Below are 17,653 nucleotides of genomic sequence, written 5' to 3' on the forward strand. Positions count from 1 at the left end.
CTATATATAATGTTGTTGTGTGTGTGAATTGTTGAAAATTACACGTCTCATGTTACATTTCAGCAAGTCCCACTGAATCAAGATTAATGACTATATATAATGTTGTTGTGTGTGTGAATTGTTGAAAACTACACGTCTCATGTTACATTTCAGTGAGTCCCACTGAATCAAGATTAATGACTATATATAATGTTGTGTGTGTGAATTGTTGAAAACTACACGTCTCATGTTACATTTCAGCAAGTCCCACTGAATCAAGATTAATGACTATATATAATGTTGTTGTGTGTGTGAATTGTTGAAAACTACACGTCTCATGTTACATTTCAGCAAGTCCCACTGAATCAAGATTAATGACTATATAATGTTGTTGTGTGTGTGAATTGTTGAAAACTACACGTCTCATGTTACATTTCAGCAAGTCCCACTGAATCAAGATTAATGACTATATATAATGTTGTTGTGTGTGTGAATTGTTGAAAACTACACGTCTCATGTTACATTTCAGTGAGTCCCACTGAATCAAGATTAATGACTATATATAATGTTGTGTGTGTGAATTGTTGAAAACTACACGTCTCATGTTACATTTCAGTGAGTCCCACTGAATCAAGATTAATGACTATATATAATGTTGTGTGTGTGAATTGTTGAAAATTTCACGTCTCATGTTACATTTCAGCAAGTCCCACTGAATCAAGATTAATGACTATATATAATGTTGTGTGTGTGAATTGTTGAAAACTACACGTCTCATGTTACATTTCAGTGAGTGCCACTGAATCAAGATTAATGACTATATATAATGTTGTTGTGTGTGTGAATTGTTGAAAACTACACGTCTCATGTTACATTTCAGTGAGTGCCACTGAATCAAGATTAATGACTATATATAATGTTGTTGTGTGTGTGAATTGTTAAAAACTACACGTCTCATGTTACATTTCAGCAAGTCCCACTGAATTAAGATTAATGACTATATATAACGTTGTGTGTGTGAATTGTTGAAAATTTCACGTCTCATGTTACATTTCAGCAAGTCCCACTGAATCAAGATTAATGTCTATATATAATGTTGTGTGTGTGAATTGTTAAAAATTACACGTCTCATGTTACATTTCAGCAAGTCCCACTGAATCAAGATTAATGACTATATATAATGTTGTTGTGTGTGTGAATTGTTGAAAACTACACGTCTCATGTTACATTTCAGCAAGTCCCACTGAATCAAGATTAATGACTATATATAATGTTGTGTGTGTGAATTGTTGAAAATTTCACGTCTCATGTTACATTTCAGCAAGTCCCACTGAATCAAGATTAATGACTATATATAATGTTGTGTGTGTGAATTGTTGAAAACTACACGTCTCATGTTACATTTCAGTGAGTGCCACTGAATCAAGATTAATGACTATATATAATGTTGTTGTGTGTGTAAATTGTTGAAAACTACACGTCTCATGTTACATTTCAGTGAGTGCCACTGAATCAAGATTAATGACTATATATAATGTTGTTGTGTGTGTGAATTGTTAAAAACTACACGTCTCATGTTACATTTCAGCAAGTCCCACTGAATTAAGATTAATGACTATATATAATGTTGTTGTGTGTGTGAATTGTTGAAAACTACACGTCTCATGTTACATTTCAGTGAGTCCCACTGAATCAAGATTAATGACTATATATAATGTTGTTGTGTGTGTGAATTGTTGAAAACTACACGTCTCATGTTACATTTCAGCAAGTCCCACTGGATCAAGATTAATGACCTTACATAATGTTGTTGTGTGTGTGAATTGTTGAAAACTACACGTCTCATGTTACATTTCAGTGAGTCCCACTGAATCAAGATTAATGACTATATATAATGTTGTGTGTGTGAATTGTTGAAAACTACACGTCTCATGTTACATTTCAGTGAGTCCCACTGAATCAAGATTAATGACTATATATAATGTTGTGTGTGTGAATTGTTGAAAACTACACGTCTCATGTTACATTTCAGCAAGTCCCACTGAATCAAGATTAATGTCTATATATAATGTTGTGTGTGTGAATTGTTGAAAATTACACGTCTCATGTTACATTTCAGCAAGTCCCACTGAATCAAGATTAATGACTATATATAATGTTGTTGTGTGTGTGAATTGTTGAAAACTACACGTCTCATGTTACATTTCAGTGAGTCCCACTGAATCAAGATTAATGACTATATATAATGTTGTGTGTGTGAATTGTTGAAAATTACACGTCTCATGTTACATTTCAGCAAGTCCCACTGAATCAAGATTAATGACTATATATAATGTTGTTGTGTGTGTGAATTGTTGAAAACTACACGTCTCATGTTACATTTCAGCAAGTCCCACTGAATCAAGATTAACGACTATATAATGTTGTTGTGTGTGTGAATTGTTGAAAACTACACGTCTCATGTTACATTTCAGCAAGTCCCACTGAATCAAGATTAATGACTATATATAATGTTGTTGTGTGTGTGAATTGTTGAAAATTACACGTCTCATGTTACATTTCAGCAAGTCCCACTGAATCAAGATTAATGACTATATATAATGTTGTTGTGTGTGTGAATTGTTGAAAACTACACGTCTCATGTTACATTTCAGTGAGTCCCACTGAATCAAGATTAATGACTATATATAATGTTGTGTGTGTGAATTGTTGAAAACTACACGTCTCATGTTACATTTCAGCAAGTCCCACTGAATCAAGATTAATGACTATATATAATGTTGTTGTGTGTGTGAATTGTTGAAAACTACACGTCTCATGTTACATTTCAGCAAGTCCCACTGAATCAAGATTAATGACTATATAATGTTGTTGTGTGTGTGAATTGTTGAAAACTACACGTCTCATGTTACATTTCAGCAAGTCCCACTGAATCAAGATTAATGTCTATATATAATGTTGTGTGTGTGAATTGTTGAAAACTACACGTCTCATGTTACATTTCAGTGAGTGCCACTGAATCAAGATTAATGACTATATATAATGTTGTTGTGTGTGTGAATTGTTGAAAACTACACGTCTCATGTTACATTTCAGCAAGTCCCACTGAATCAAGATTAATGACTATATATAATGTTGTTGTGTGTGTGAATTGTTGAAAACTACACGTCTCATGTTACATTTCAGCAAGTCCCACTGAATCAAGATTAATGACTATATATAATGTTGTTGTGTGTGTGAATTGTTGAAAACTACACGTCTCATGTTACATTTCAGCAAGTCCCACTGAATCAAGATTAATGACTATATAATGTTGTTGTGTGTGTGAATTGTTGAAAACTACACGTCTCATGTTACATTTCAGTGAGTCCCACTGAATCAAGATTAATGACTATATATAATGTTGTGTGTGTGAATTGTTGAAAACTACACGTCTCATGTTACATTTCAGTGAGTCCCACTGAATCAAGATTAATGACTATATATAATGTTGTGTGTGTGAATTGTTGAAAACTACACGTCTCATGTTACATTTCAGCAAGTCCCACTGAATCAAGATTAATGTCTATATATAATGTTGTGTGTGTGAATTGTTGAAAATTACACGTCTCATGTTACATTTCAGCAAGTCCCACTGAATCAAGATTAATGACTATATATAATGTTGTTGTGTGTGTGAATTGTTGAATACTACACGTCTCATGTTACATTTCAGCAAGTCCCACTGAATAAAGATTAATGACTATATATAATGTTGTTGTGTGTGTGAATTGTTGAAAACTACACGTCTCATGTTACATTTCAGTGAGTCCCACTGAATCAAGATTAATGACTATATATAATGTTGTGTGTGTGAATTGTTGAAAATTACACGTCTCATGTTACATTTCAGCAAGTCCCACTGAATCAAGATTAATGACTATATATAATGTTGTTGTGTGTGTGAATTGTTGAAAACTACACGTCTCATGTTACATTTCAGCAAGTCCCACTGAATCAAGATTAACGACTATATAATGTTGTTGTGTGTGTGAATTGTTGAAAACTACACGTCTCATGTTACATTTCAGCAAGTCCCACTGAATCAAGATTAATGACTATATATAATGTTGTTGTGTGTGTGAATTGTTGAAAATTACACGTCTCATGTTACATTTCAGCAAGTCCCACTGAATCAAGATTAATGACTATATATAATGTTGTTGTGTGTGTGAATTGTTGAAAACTACACGTCTCATGTTACATTTCAGTGAGTGCCACTGAATCAAGATTAATGACTATATATAATGTTGTTGTGTGTGTGAATTGTTGAAAACTACACGTCTCATGTTACATTTCAGTGAGTGCCACTGAATCAAGATTAATGACTATATATAATGTTGTTGTGTGTGTGAATTGTTAAAAACTACACGTCTCATGTTACATTTCAGCAAGTCCCACTGAATTAAGATTAATGACTATATATAATGTTGTTGTGTGTGTGAATTGTTGAAAATTACACGTCTCATGTTACATTTCAGTGAGTCCCACTGAATCAAGATTAATGACTATATATAATGTTGTTGTGTGTGTGAATTGTTGAAAACTACACGTCTCATGTTACATTTCAGCAAGTCCCACTGAATCAAGATTAATGACCTTATATAATGTTGTTGTGTGTGTGAATTGTTGAAAACTACACGTCTCATGTTACATTTCAGTGAGTCCCACTGAATCAAGATTAATGACTATATATAATGTTGTGTGTGTGAATTGTTGAAAACTACACGTCTCATGTTACATTTCAGTGAGTCCCACTGAATCAAGATTAATGACTATATATAACGTTGTGTGTGTGAATTGTTGAAAATTTCACGTCTCATGTTACATTTCAGCAAGTCCCACTGAATCAAGATTAATGTCTATATATAATGTTGTGTTTGTGAATTGTTAAAAATTACACGTCTCATGTTACATTTCAGCAAGTCCCACTGAATCAAGATTAATGACTATATATAATGTTGTTGTGTGTGTGAATTGTTGAAAACTACACGTCTCATGTTACATTTCAGTGAGTCCCACTGAATCAAGATTAATGACTATATATAATGTTGTGTGTGTGAATTGTTGAAAATTTCACGTCTCATGTTACATTTCAGCAAGTCCCACTGAATCAAGATTAATGACTATATATAATGTTGTGTGTGTGAATTGTTGAAAACTACACGTCTCATGTTACATTTCAGTGAGTGCCACTGAATCAAGATTAATGACTATATATAATGTTGTTGTGTGTGTAAATTGTTGAAAACTACACGTCTCATGTTACATTTCAGTGAGTGCCACTGAATCAAGATTAATGACTATATATAATGTTGTTGTGTGTGTGAATTGTTAAAAACTACACGTCTCATGTTACATTTCAGCAAGTCCCACTGAATTAAGATTAATGACTATATATAATGTTGTTGTGTGTGTGAATTGTTGAAAACTACACGTCTCATGTTACATTTCAGTGAGTCCCACTGAATCAAGATTAATGACTATATATAATGTTGTTGTGTGTGTGAATTGTTGAAAACTACACGTCTCATGTTACATTTCAGCAAGTCCCACTGGATCAAGATTAATGACCTTACATAATGTTGTTGTGTGTGTGAATTGTTGAAAACTACACGTCTCATGTTACATTTCAGTGAGTCCCACTGAATCAAGATTAATGACTATATATAATGTTGTGTGTGTGAATTGTTGAAAACTACACGTCTCATGTTACATTTCAGTGAGTCCCACTGAATCAAGATTAATGACTATATATAATGTTGTGTGTGTGAATTGTTGAAAACTACACGTCTCATGTTACATTTCAGCAAGTCCCACTGAATCAAGATTAATGTCTATATATAATGTTGTGTGTGTGAATTGTTGAAAATTACACGTCTCATGTTACATTTCAGCAAGTCCCACTGAATCAAGATTAATGACTATATATAATGTTGTTGTGTGTGTGAATTGTTGAAAACTACACGTCTCATGTTACATTTCAGTGAGTCCCACTGAATCAAGATTAATGACTATATATAATGTTGTGTGTGTGAATTGTTGAAAATTACACGTCTCATGTTACATTTCAGCAAGTCCCACTGAATCAAGATTAATGACTATATATAATGTTGTTGTGTGTGTGAATTGTTGAAAACTACACGTCTCATGTTACATTTCAGCAAGTCCCACTGAATCAAGATTAACGACTATATAATGTTGTTGTGTGTGTGAATTGTTGAAAACTACACGTCTCATGTTACATTTCAGTGAGTCCCACTGAATCAAGATTAATGACTATATATAACGTTGTGTGTGTGAATTGTTGAAAATTTCACGTCTCATGTTACATTTCAGCAAGTCCCACTGAATCAAGATTAATGTCTATATATAATGTTGTGTTTGTGAATTGTTAAAAATTACACGTCTCATGTTACATTTCAGCAAGTCCCACTGAATCAAGATTAATGACTATATATAATGTTGTTGTGTGTGTGAATTGTTGAAAACTACACGTCTCATGTTACATTTCAGTGAGTCCCACTGAATCAAGATTAATGACTATATATAATGTTGTGTGTGTGAATTGTTGAAAATTTCACGTCTCATGTTACATTTCAGCAAGTCCCACTGAATCAAGATTAATGACTATATATAATGTTGTGTGTGTGAATTGTTGAAAACTACACGTCTCATGTTACATTTCAGTGAGTGCCACTGAATCAAGATTAATGACTATATATAATGTTGTTGTGTGTGTAAATTGTTGAAAACTACACGTCTCATGTTACATTTCAGTGAGTGCCACTGAATCAAGATTAATGACTATATATAATGTTGTTGTGTGTGTGAATTGTTAAAAACTACACGTCTCATGTTACATTTCAGCAAGTCCCACTGAATTAAGATTAATGACTATATATAATGTTGTTGTGTGTGTGAATTGTTGAAAACTACACGTCTCATGTTACATTTCAGTGAGTCCCACTGAATCAAGATTAATGACTATATATAATGTTGTTGTGTGTGTGAATTGTTGAAAACTACACGTCTCATGTTACATTTCAGCAAGTCCCACTGGATCAAGATTAATGACCTTACATAATGTTGTTGTGTGTGTGAATTGTTGAAAACTACACGTCTCATGTTACATTTCAGTGAGTCCCACTGAATCAAGATTAATGACTATATATAATGTTGTGTGTGTGAATTGTTGAAAACTACACGTCTCATGTTACATTTCAGTGAGTCCCACTGAATCAAGATTAATGACTATATATAATGTTGTGTGTGTGAATTGTTGAAAACTACACGTCTCATGTTACATTTCAGCAAGTCCCACTGAATCAAGATTAATGTCTATATATAATGTTGTGTGTGTGAATTGTTGAAAATTACACGTCTCATGTTACATTTCAGCAAGTCCCACTGAATCAAGATTAATGACTATATATAATGTTGTTGTGTGTGTGAATTGTTGAAAACTACACGTCTCATGTTACATTTCAGTGAGTCCCACTGAATCAAGATTAATGACTATATATAATGTTGTGTGTGTGAATTGTTGAAAATTACACGTCTCATGTTACATTTCAGCAAGTCCCACTGAATCAAGATTAATGACTATATATAATGTTGTTGTGTGTGTGAATTGTTGAAAACTACACGTCTCATGTTACATTTCAGCAAGTCCCACTGAATCAAGATTAACGACTATATAATGTTGTTGTGTGTGTGAATTGTTGAAAACTACACGTCTCATGTTACATTTCAGCAAGTCCCACTGAATCAAGATTAATGACTATATATAATGTTGTTGTGTGTGTGAATTGTTGAAAATTACACGTCTCATGTTACATTTCAGCAAGTCCCACTGAATCAAGATTAATGACTATATATAATGTTGTTGTGTGTGTGAATTGTTGAAAACTACACGTCTCATGTTACATTTCAGTGAGTCCCACTGAATCAAGATTAATGACTATATATAATGTTGTGTGTGTGAATTGTTGAAAACTACACGTCTCATGTTACATTTCAGCAAGTCCCACTGAATCAAGATTAATGACTATATATAATGTTGTTGTGTGTGTGAATTGTTGAAAACTACACGTCTCATGTTACATTTCAGCAAGTCCCACTGAATCAAGATTAATGACTATATAATGTTGTTGTGTGTGTGAATTGTTGAAAACTACACGTCTCATGTTACATTTCAGCAAGTCCCACTGAATCAAGATTAATGTCTATATATAATGTTGTGTGTGTGAATTGTTGAAAACTACACGTCTCATGTTACATTTCAGTGAGTGCCACTGAATCAAGATTAATGACTATATATAATGTTGTTGTGTGTGTGAATTGTTGAAAACTACACGTCTCATGTTACATTTCAGCAAGTCCCACTGAATCAAGATTAATGACTATATATAATGTTGTTGTGTGTGTGAATTGTTGAAAACTACACGTCTCATGTTACATTTCAGTGAGTCCCACTGAATCAAGATTAATGACTATATATAATGTTGTTGTGTGTGTGAATTGTTGAAAACTACACGTCTCATGTTACATTTCAGCAAGTCCCACTGGATCAAGATTAATGACCTTACATAATGTTGTTGTGTGTGTGAATTGTTGAAAACTACACGTCTCATGTTACATTTCAGTGAGTCCCACTGAATCAAGATTAATGACTATATATAATGTTGTGTGTGTGAATTGTTGAAAACTACACGTCTCATGTTACATTTCAGTGAGTCCCACTGAATCAAGATTAATGACTATATATAATGTTGTGTGTGTGAATTGTTGAAAACTACACGTCTCATGTTACATTTCAGCAAGTCCCACTGAATCAAGATTAATGTCTATATATAATGTTGTGTGTGTGAATTGTTGAAAATTACACGTCTCATGTTACATTTCAGCAAGTCCCACTGAATCAAGATTAATGACTATATATAATGTTGTTGTGTGTGTGAATTGTTGAATACTACACGTCTCATGTTACATTTCAGCAAGTCCCACTGAATCAAGATTAATGACTATATATAATGTTGTTGTGTGTGTGAATTGTTGAAAACTACACGTCTCATGTTACATTTCAGTGAGTCCCACTGAATCAAGATTAATGACTATATATAATGTTGTGTGTGTGAATTGTTGAAAATTACACGTCTCATGTTACATTTCAGCAAGTCCCACTGAATCAAGATTAATGACTATATATAATGTTGTTGTGTGTGTGAATTGTTGAAAACTACACGTCTCATGTTACATTTCAGCAAGTCCCACTGAATCAAGATTAACGACTATATAATGTTGTTGTGTGTGTGAATTGTTGAAAACTACACGTCTCATGTTACATTTCAGCAAGTCCCACTGAATCAAGATTAATGACTATATATAATGTTGTTGTGTGTGTGAATTGTTGAAAATTACACGTCTCATGTTACATTTCAGCAAGTCCCACTGAATCAAGATTAATGACTATATATAATGTTGTTGTGTGTGTGAATTGTTGAAAACTACACGTCTCATGTTACATTTCAGTGAGTGCCACTGAATCAAGATTAATGACTATATATAATGTTGTTGTGTGTGTGAATTGTTGAAAACTACACGTCTCATGTTACATTTCAGTGAGTGCCACTGAATCAAGATTAATGACTATATATAATGTTGTTGTGTGTGTGAATTGTTAAAAACTACACGTCTCATGTTACATTTCAGCAAGTCCCACTGAATTAAGATTAATGACTATATATAATGTTGTTGTGTGTGTGAATTGTTGAAAATTACACGTCTCATGTTACATTTCAGTGAGTCCCACTGAATCAAGATTAATGACTATATATAATGTTGTTGTGTGTGTGAATTGTTGAAAACTACACGTCTCATGTTACATTTCAGCAAGTCCCACTGAATCAAGATTAATGACCTTATATAATGTTGTTGTGTGTGTGAATTGTTGAAAACTACACGTCTCATGTTACATTTCAGTGAGTCCCACTGAATCAAGATTAATGACTATATATAATGTTGTGTGTGTGAATTGTTGAAAACTACACGTCTCATGTTACATTTCAGTGAGTCCCACTGAATCAAGATTAATGACTATATATAACGTTGTGTGTGTGAATTGTTGAAAATTTCACGTCTCATGTTACATTTCAGCAAGTCCCACTGAATCAAGATTAATGTCTATATATAATGTTGTGTTTGTGAATTGTTAAAAATTACACGTCTCATGTTACATTTCAGCAAGTCCCACTGAATCAAGATTAATGACTATATATAATGTTGTTGTGTGTGTGAATTGTTGAAAACTACACGTCTCATGTTACATTTCAGTGAGTCCCACTGAATCAAGATTAATGACTATATATAATGTTGTGTGTGTGAATTGTTGAAAATTTCACGTCTCATGTTACATTTCAGCAAGTCCCACTGAATCAAGATTAATGACTATATATAATGTTGTGTGTGTGAATTGTTGAAAACTACACGTCTCATGTTACATTTCAGTGAGTGCCACTGAATCAAGATTAATGACTATATATAATGTTGTTGTGTGTGTAAATTGTTGAAAACTACACGTCTCATGTTACATTTCAGTGAGTGCCACTGAATCAAGATTAATGACTATATATAATGTTGTTGTGTGTGTGAATTGTTAAAAACTACACGTCTCATGTTACATTTCAGCAAGTCCCACTGAATTAAGATTAATGACTATATATAATGTTGTTGTGTGTGTGAATTGTTGAAAACTACACGTCTCATGTTACATTTCAGTGAGTCCCACTGAATCAAGATTAATGACTATATATAATGTTGTTGTGTGTGTGAATTGTTGAAAACTACACGTCTCATGTTACATTTCAGCAAGTCCCACTGGATCAAGATTAATGACCTTACATAATGTTGTTGTGTGTGTGAATTGTTGAAAACTACACGTCTCATGTTACATTTCAGTGAGTCCCACTGAATCAAGATTAATGACTATATATAATGTTGTGTGTGTGAATTGTTGAAAACTACACGTCTCATGTTACATTTCAGTGAGTCCCACTGAATCAAGATTAATGACTATATATAATGTTGTGTGTGTGAATTGTTGAAAACTACACGTCTCATGTTACATTTCAGCAAGTCCCACTGAATCAAGATTAATGTCTATATATAATGTTGTGTGTGTGAATTGTTGAAAATTACACGTCTCATGTTACATTTCAGCAAGTCCCACTGAATCAAGATTAATGACTATATATAATGTTGTTGTGTGTGTGAATTGTTGAAAACTACACGTCTCATGTTACATTTCAGTGAGTCCCACTGAATCAAGATTAATGACTATATATAATGTTGTGTGTGTGAATTGTTGAAAATTACACGTCTCATGTTACATTTCAGCAAGTCCCACTGAATCAAGATTAATGACTATATATAATGTTGTTGTGTGTGTGAATTGTTGAAAACTACACGTCTCATGTTACATTTCAGCAAGTCCCACTGAATCAAGATTAACGACTATATAATGTTGTTGTGTGTGTGAATTGTTGAAAACTACACGTCTCATGTTACATTTCAGCAAGTCCCACTGAATCAAGATTAATGACTATATATAATGTTGTTGTGTGTGTGAATTGTTGAAAATTACACGTCTCATGTTACATTTCAGCAAGTCCCACTGAATCAAGATTAATGACTATATATAATGTTGTTGTGTGTGTGAATTGTTGAAAACTACACGTCTCATGTTACATTTCAGTGAGTCCCACTGAATCAAGATTAATGACTATATATAATGTTGTGTGTGTGAATTGTTGAAAACTACACGTCTCATGTTACATTTCAGCAAGTCCCACTGAATCAAGATTAATGACTATATATAATGTTGTTGTGTGTGTGAATTGTTGAAAACTACACGTCTCATGTTACATTTCAGCAAGTCCCACTGAATCAAGATTAATGACTATATAATGTTGTTGTGTGTGTGAATTGTTGAAAACTACACGTCTCATGTTACATTTCAGCAAGTCCCACTGAATCAAGATTAATGTCTATATATAATGTTGTGTGTGTGAATTGTTGAAAACTACACGTCTCATGTTACATTTCAGTGAGTGCCACTGAATCAAGATTAATGACTATATATAATGTTGTTGTGTGTGTGAATTGTTGAAAACTACACGTCTCATGTTACATTTCAGCAAGTCCCACTGAATCAAGATTAATGACTATATATAATGTTGTTGTGTGTGTGAATTGTTGAAAACTACACGTCTCATGTTACATTTCAGCAAGTCCCACTGAATCAAGATTAATGACTATATATAATGTTGTTGTGTGTGTGAATTGTTGAAAACTACACGTCTCATGTTACATTTCAGCAAGTCCCACTGAATCAAGATTAATGACTATATAATGTTGTTGTGTGTGTGAATTGTTGAAAACTACACGTCTCATGTTACATTTCAGCAAGTCCCACTGAATCAAGATTAATGTCTATATATAATGTTGTGTGTGTGAATTGTTGAAAATTACACGTCTCATGTTACATTTCAGCAAGTCCCACTGAATCAAGATTAATGACTATATATAATGTTGTTGTGTGTGTGAATTGTTGAATACTACACGTCTCATGTTACATTTCAGCAAGTCCCACTGAATCAAGATTAATGACTATATATAATGTTGTTGTGTGTGTGAATTGTTGAAAACTACACGTCTCATGTTACATTTCAGTGAGTCCCACTGAATCAAGATTAATGACTATATATAATGTTGTGTGTGTGAATTGTTGAAAATTACACGTCTCATGTTACATTTCAGCAAGTCCCACTGAATCAAGATTAATGACTATATATAATGTTGTTGTGTGTGTGAATTGTTGAAAACTACACGTCTCATGTTACATTTCAGCAAGTCCCACTGAATCAAGATTAACGACTATATAATGTTGTTGTGTGTGTGAATTGTTGAAAACTACACGTCTCATGTTACATTTCAGCAAGTCCCACTGAATCAAGATTAATGACTATATATAATGTTGTTGTGTGTGTGAATTGTTGAAAATTACACGTCTCATGTTACATTTCAGCAAGTCCCACTGAATCAAGATTAATGACTATATATAATGTTGTTGTGTGTGTGAATTGTTGAAAACTACACGTCTCATGTTACATTTCAGTGAGTCCCACTGAATCAAGATTAATGACTATATATAATGTTGTGTGTGTGAATTGTTGAAAACTACACGTCTCATGTTACATTTCAGCAAGTCCCACTGAATCAAGATTAATGACTATATATAATGTTGTTGTGTGTGTGAATTGTTGAAAACTACACGTCTCATGTTACATTTCAGCAAGTCCCACTGAATCAAGATTAATGACTATATAATGTTGTTGTGTGTGTGAATTGTTGAAAACTACACGTCTCATGTTACATTTCAGCAAGTCCCACTGAATCAAGATTAATGACTATATATAATGTTGTTGTGTGTGTGAATTGTTGAAAACTACACGTCTCATGTTACATTTCAGTGAGTCCCACTGAATCAAGATTAATGACTATATATAATGTTGTGTGTGTGAATTGTTGAAAACTACACGTCTCATGTTACATTTCAGTGAGTCCCACTGAATCAAGATTAATGACTATATATAATGTTGTGTGTGTGAATTGTTGAAAATTTCACGTCTCATGTTACATTTCAGCAAGTCCCACTGAATCAAGATTAATGACTATATATAATGTTGTGTGTGTGAATTGTTGAAAACTACACGTCTCATGTTACATTTCAGTGAGTGCCACTGAATCAAGATTAATGACTATATATAATGTTGTTGTGTGTGTGAATTGTTGAAAACTACACGTCTCATGTTACATTTCAGTGAGTGCCACTGAATCAAGATTAATGACTATATATAATGTTGTTGTGTGTGTGAATTGTTAAAAACTACACGTCTCATGTTACATTTCAGCAAGTCCCACTGAATTAAGATTAATGACTATATATAATGTTGTTGTGTGTGTGAATTGTTGAAAATTACACGTCTCATGTTACATTTCAGTGAGTCCCACTGAATCAAGATTAATGACTATATATAATGTTGTTGTGTGTGTGAATTGTTGAAAACTACACGTCTCATGTTACATTTCAGCAAGTCCCACTGAATCAAGATTAATGACCTTATATAATGTTGTTGTGTGTGTGAATTGTTGAAAACTACACGTCTCATGTTACATTTCAGTGAGTCCCACTGAATCAAGATTAATGACTATATATAATGTTGTGTGTGTGAATTGTTGAAAACTACACGTCTCATGTTACATTTCAGTGAGTCCCACTGAATCAAGATTAATGACTATATATAACGTTGTGTGTGTGAATTGTTGAAAATTTCACGTCTCATGTTACATTTCAGCAAGTCCCACTGAATCAAGATTAATGTCTATATATAATGTTGTGTGTGTGAATTGTTGAAAATTACACGTCTCATGTTACATTTCAGCAAGTCCCACTGAATCAAGATTAATGACTATATATAATGTTGTTGTGTGTGTGAATTGTTGAAAACTACACGTCTCATGTTACATTTCAGTGAGTCCCACTGAATCAAGATTAATGACTATATATAATGTTGTGTGTGTGAATTGTTGAAAATTACACGTCTCATGTTTCATTTCAGCTAGTCCCACTGAATCAAGATTAATGACTATATATAATGTTGTTGTGTGTGTGAATTGTTGAAAACTACACGTCTCATGTTACATTTCAGCAAGTCCCACTGAATCAAGATTAACGACTATATAATGTTGTGTGTGTGAATTGTTGAAAACTACACGTCTCATGTTACATTTCAGCAAGTCCCACTGAATCAAGATTAATGACTATATATAATGTTGTTGTGTGTGTGAATTGTTGAAAACTACACGTCTCATGTTACATTTCAGTGAGTGCCACTGAATCAAGATTAATGACTATATATAATGTTGTTGTGTGTGTGAATTGTTGAAAACTACACATCTCATGTTACATTTCAGTGAGTGCCACTGAATCAAGATTAATGACTATATATAATGTTGTTGTGTGTGTGAATTGTTGAAAACTACACGTCTCATGTTACATTTCAGCAAGTCCCACTGAATCAAGATTAATGACTATATATAATGTTGTTGTGTGTGTGAATTGTTGAAAACTACACGTCTCATGTTACATTTCAGCAAGTCCCACTGAATCAAGATTAATGACTATATATAATGTTGTTGTGTGTGTGAATTGTTGAAAACTACACGTCTCGTGTTACATTTCAGTGAGTGCCACTGAATCAAGATTAATGACTATATATAATGTTGTTGTGTGTGTGAATTGTTGAAAACTACACGTCTCATGTTACATTTCAGTGAGTGCCACTGAATCAAGATTAATGACTATATATAATGTTGTGTGTGTGAATTGTTGAAAACTACACGTCTCATGTTACATTTCAGTGAGTGCCACTGAATCAAGATTAATGACTATATATAATGTTGTTGTGTGTGTGAATTGTTGAAAACTACACGTCTCATGTTACATTTCAGCAAGTCCCACTGAATCAAGATTAATGACTATATAATGTTGTTGTGTGTGTGAATTGTTGAAAACTACACGTCTCATGTTACATTTCAGTGAGTCCCACTGAATCAAGATTAATGACTATATATAATGTTGTGTGTGTGAATTGTTGAAAACTACACGTCTCATGTTACATTTCAGTGAGTCCCACTGAATCAAGATTAATTACTATATATAATGTTGTGTGTGTGAATTGTTGAAAACTACACGTCTCATGTTACATTTCAGCAAGTCCCACTGAATCAAGATTAATGTCTATATATAATGTTGTGTGTGTGAATTGTTGAAAATTACACGTCTCATGTTACATTTCAGCAAGTCCCACTGAATCAAGATTAATGACTATATATAATGTTGTTGTGTGTGTGAATTGTTGAAAACTACACGTCTCATGTTACATTTCAGTGAGTCCCACTGAATCAAGATTAATGACTATATATAATGTTGTGTGTGTGAATTGTTGAAAATTACACGTCTCATGTTACATTTCAGCAAGTCCCACTGAATCAAGATTAATGACTATATATAATGTTGTTGTGTGTGTGAATTGTTGAAAACTACACGTCTCATGTTACATTTCAGCAAGTCCCACTGAATCAAGATTAACGACTATATAATGTTGTTGTGTGTGTGAATTGTTGAAAACTACACGTCTCATGTTACATTTCAGCAAGTCCCACTGAATCAAGATTAATGACTATATATAATGTTGTTGTGTGTGTGAATTGTTGAAAATTACACGTCTCATGTTACATTTCAGCAAGTCCCACTGAATCAAGATTAATGACTATATATAATGTTGTTGTGTGTGTGAATTGTTGAAAACTACACGTCTCATGTTACATTTCAGTGAGTCCCACTGAATCAAGATTAATGACTATATATAATGTTGTGTGTGTGAATTGTTGAAAACTACACGTCTCATGTTACATTTCAGCAAGTCCCACTGAATCAAGATTAATGACTATATATAATGTTGTTGTGTGTGTGAATTGTTGAAAACTACACGTCTCATGTTACATTTCAGCAAGTCCCACTGAATCAAGATTAATGACTATATAATGTTGTTGTGTGTGTGAATTGTTGAAAACTACACGTCTCATGTTACATTTCAGCAAGTCCCACTGAATCAAGATTAATGACTATATATAATGTTGTTGTGTGTGTGAATTGTTGAAAACTACACGTCTCATGTTACATTTCAGTGAGTCCCACTGAATCAAGATTAATGACTATATATAATGTTGTGTGTGTGAATTGTTGAAAACTACACGTCTCATGTTACATTTCAGTGAGTCCCACTGAATCAAGATTAATGACTATATATAATGTTGTGTGTGTGAATTGTTGAAAATTTCACGTCTCATGTTACATTTCAGCAAGTCCCACTGAATCAAGATTAATGACTATATATAATGTTGTGTGTGTGAATTGTTGAAAACTACACGTCTCATGTTACATTTCAGTGAGTGCCACTGAATCAAGATTAATGACTATATATAATGTTGTTGTGTGTGTGAATTGTTGAAAACTACACGTCTCATGTTACATTTCAGTGAGTGCCACTGAATCAAGATTAATGACTATATATAATGTTGTTGTGTGTGTGAATTGTTAAAAACTACACGTCTCATGTTACATTTCAGCAAGTCCCACTGAATTAAGATTAATGACTATATATAATGTTGTTGTGTGTGTGAATTGTTGAAAATTACACGTCTCATGTTACATTTCAGTGAGTCCCACTGAATCAAGATTAATGACTATATATAATGTTGTTGTGTGTGTGAATTGTTGAAAACTACACGTCTCATGTTACATTTCAGCAAGTCCCACTGAATCAAGATTAATGACCTTATATAATGTTGTTGTGTGTGTGAATTGTTGAAAACTACACGTCTCATGTTACATTTCAGTGAGTCCCACTGAATCAAGATTAATGACTATATATAATGTTGTGTGTGTGAATTGTTGAAAACTACACGTCTCATGTTACATTTCAGTGAGTCCCACTGAATCAAGATTAAT

The 17,653-nt window shown here is 33.2% G+C and overlaps 1 protein-coding gene across 1 annotated transcript in view; it reads left to right on the forward strand.

The window, feature by feature from the left end:
- Positions 1-17,653, forward strand: part of LOC100375757 (mediator of RNA polymerase II transcription subunit 17-like) — a 120,177-nt gene that overhangs the window by 64,243 nt on the left and 38,281 nt on the right. The window lies entirely within an intron of this gene.

Source organism: Saccoglossus kowalevskii, chromosome 2, assembly GCF_978046115.1.
Source record: "Saccoglossus kowalevskii chromosome 2, keSacKowa6.1, whole genome shotgun sequence".
Classification (NCBI taxonomy): Eukaryota; Metazoa; Hemichordata; class Enteropneusta; family Harrimaniidae; genus Saccoglossus; species Saccoglossus kowalevskii.